This window comes from Propithecus coquereli, unplaced genomic scaffold (genome assembly GCF_000956105.1).
Source record: "Propithecus coquereli isolate 6110/MARCELLA unplaced genomic scaffold, Pcoq_1.0 Scaffold2, whole genome shotgun sequence".
Classification (NCBI taxonomy): Eukaryota; Metazoa; Chordata; class Mammalia; order Primates; family Indriidae; genus Propithecus; species Propithecus coquereli.
In genome coordinates this window covers 15,806,198-15,810,175 of record NW_012144966.1, presented here as the reverse complement: position 1 = coordinate 15,810,175, position 3,978 = coordinate 15,806,198, and positions in this window count along the sequence as shown.

Here is a 3,978-nt window from a genome sequence, read left to right as displayed (position 1 = left end):
ATTTTATTTTTTAAATTGTTATTTTATTAGCAGATCAAGATAATATTATAAGCATTGCAAAATTTTTGCTGAACACATGCTATGCTAGGTAATTTATGATCTGGTGAATTATATAATAAAATACTGAGAAATAGTGATACTATCCTATGGATTCCTCTCTGATAAAAAGAATATTGATAATTTTTTCATGTTTACTTAGAAAAAATACTATATTTACATGCCATTGAACTCTATCTTGATCTTATTTTTATGAACTTCATCCTACCTGTTTGTCATTTGTATTGGCAACATAGATAAAAATACAGATAGCATGCTTGTCAAATCCTCAAGCCACACAAGATTAAAGAGATATTATGCACTGGCATTCAAAATCCAAATTAGAAAACAACACTATCACTGAAAGTATAGCCTCAAACTGAGATTAATTTAATAGGAACATATATTGGTCTATAGATTGGACCAATAAATTTCTTGCAAAAGCATATTTTCGATATGACCAGACATTGATAAAGTTCATAGAAAAAAAATTTGTAAATTTTAGTAGATTACAAACGTGTTATGTTTCAATGCTCTAATGATGCTGTTTAAAATTCTCACATAATATTACATGGAAATAATAGAATTGTTCTGTTCAGAGATTAAATTCTGACATATTTTACTTTGTCAGGAAATCTCACCTCTGGAGTATTCAGTCTTGGCTGTGATATTTTAATGAAAGTTAGACAAACTACAAATCTTTGAGATAAAAAACCAACATATAATCATGCTTTATCAAAAATATTTGAAGGAATTTTTGATTTTAGGTTGGAGAAGGCCAGACTAAAAGATTAATGTTGGTATCGGATAGGGTGTTATAAGTAAGAGGGAATAATCTTGTAATGTGATGTTTCAGACTAAAAGATAAGGAAGGTGTTTCTATGTTTGTATATTAGTCTCCTAGGGCTACCATAACAAATTACCACAAACTGGGTGGCTTAAAACAACAGAAATTTTTTCTCTCACAGTTCTAGAGCCTGGAAGTCCAAAATCAATGTGTCAGCTGAGCCATGTTCCCTTTGACGGCTCTAGGGAAAAAATGCTTCCTTTACTCTTCCTTGTTTTTGGCAGATGCCAGCAATCCTCATTGGTTTAAAGCTGCATCTCTCTAATCTCTGCCTCTGTTGTCCCATGGCATTCCCCCCTCTGTGTGTCTTCACATGACCTTCTTATAAGGATACCAGTCATTGGATTTAGGGCCCACTCTGGTCTAGTATGATCTCATTTTAGCTATTACATTTTCAAAGCCCCTATTTCCAAATAAAGTTACATTCTGAGGTTTCAGGTGACATGAATTTTGGGGAAATACCATTTAACTCTATACAGTTTGGTTCATTGTTTTTCAGTAATGAAAAAAAGGTTTCAGTTCATTTTAGGATAGCTTTTCAAACTACTCTAATGGTCTACAATGATAGTGGAACACCACATGAAATAGTGAGCTTCCAGTCATTGGGTACATTCAAACAGTCATTGGGCAATTCAATTACTAAAAGATTCCCTAATATGGAGAGATGAATTCCTGAACTTGACAGTAGGAGAGAGGTAGAACTACATTGGGTCTTTCATGAGTCTAGTGAAGTAAAGTTTACCTTCCAAATGTTCACATGAGACTCTATAATGTGTAACGATGAAGAAGTTGATCAAGGATGTATTAAAATAATATAAGAAGTAAAACTTGTTCTTTGGCTCTTGATAAGCAAACCAACTGTAAAAAACATGTAGACTTCTTGAGGATACTGTGAGAGACAGACCCTAGGGTGATCAGTACACTTCTCACCCCATGGTGTTCGTGCCCCGCATAATCCCCTCCCCTTGGGTAGAAACCGTGACATGCTCCTAGCCAATAGAATATGGCAAAAGCGAAGATATTTTGTAGATTAATTAATGTCCTATTTCAGTTAATTTTCAGTTAATCCTGGGTAGGCCTGATTTAATCAGATAAATGTCCTAAAAAGAATTGGGCCTTTGGTGTTTTTAAAGATTATCCTCCTCATTGGCTTGATGAAGTAAGCATCTGTATTGAGAAAGCCCACATGGAAAAGAATTGTAGGTGGCCTCCAGGACCTGAGGGCAGCCTCCAGCAGAAATCCAGAGAAAACGTAGTACCCTCAGAAGATGAGGCTACAATGGATGGGACATGGGTGGTAGAGATTGGAGTCATCTGACTATGAGCAGAGGAAGCACAGGAAAGCTGACAGCCGCCAGAAAACTGGAAGAGACAGGGAAGAATCCTCCCTTAGAGCCTTCAGAGGAAGCACAATCCTAGCGGCACCTTGATTTCAGACTTCTAGCCTCCAGAATTGTGAAAATATACATTTCTGTTATTTTAAGACACTCAGTTTGTGGCAACTTGTTATAGCAGCCACAGGAAACTTATGCAAAAATGGATTTTACCAACAGCTTGAATGAGCTTGGAAAAGGTTTCTTTCTTAGTGGAGTCTCCAGGACAAAATCCCAACCTGGCTGACACTCTGAGTATGTGAGACCCTGAGCAGAGGACCCAGTTAAGCTGATCTATGAAAATTAGGAGAAAATAAATGTGTGCTCTTTTAAGCCAATAAATTTGTGATAATTTTCTATGTAGCAATTAAAAATTCATACAAATGTGATTGGTAGTTTTGGTACATAACCATGTTGACTTCGTGGAATCCAGTAGCAATAAATGAGTTACTTGAGCCTTCCACCTTTGCCAGTTCTTGTTACTCTGAAAGGCACATATCTAGCAATTAATTTGAGGCTAATTGTCCAATCATCTTATATACAGAATAGAGTCATATATATGTCTCCAAGTCTAATTCGTGCAAAGTTCTAAAAAGGTACAGAAATCCTCCCTTATCCATGGGGGATACATTCCAAGACCCCCAGTGAATGCCTGAAACCACGGTTAGTACTGAACCCTATATATACTGTTTTTTCCAACACACACATACCTATGACAAAGTTTAATGTATAAAGTAGGTACAGTAAAAGATTAACAATGACTAATAAAGTGAACAATTATAGCAATAGCCTGTAATAACAGTAACATAAATATGCACGCACACATGCTCTCTCTCTCTCTCTCAGAATATCTTATTGTACTGTACCACAAGCACCATAAACCAAAGTATGCAAAACCACAGATAAGGAGGACTATTATAACTAAATTACTATGGCTTACTGTGTATTAAATGGAGCAATGAGGTGTCTTATGGTTTATAACCATTTCTCTCCTCTTTTTTTTTTCAATTTAATATTGACAGTTTCCAGATTTGCAGATTTCCAGACTTAAGATGTCTATTATCTTATTTTCACCATCAGTACATTGAGATGTTGGTGAATATTCCACAATGAAATGATAAACTGCTAGAATATGGCTTTGTGTCATGTATCCACATTTTCCTGAAACTGTATCTTCCTATTAAATTAGGGAAAGAAGGTTGATAGCACCTTTAATGAAGTTCACCTCAGTGCAGACAATATTCTCTGAGGGCCCTGGAAGAGCAGTGAACTGCCATTAACATAATTTAGTCATGGAGTCTTGGTGGAGAATTGATAATTCCAAAAACAAAGAGATGAAAAAATTAAATCTTCACCACCCCTTTTTAGACATTTTCAAAAATGATTTGATCTCTGACTTTTTTAAAACCCTTGGTCAAACATGTCTCTATATTTTCTGACCAGAGATGCAACTTGTAGTTCTGATTGCAAGGTGGCTTTCATTCAGTGCAGGTGCTCACACATGTACACCTGACATTGGAATCTGGCCCTTCTGAAGGACGCAGGTTAATTTTGAAAAGAGCAATGATTTCAGAAGAGAATGAAGTCACTGACAGAAAAATCTTTCTAACACAATGGATGTTAAGGAGGTATTACTCAAAGAAACTGACTGCCTTTCATCAAGAATTGAGACTATTCAATGTGGAAAATTGACAGAGCAAACTTGGCCAGACTATATGGTTT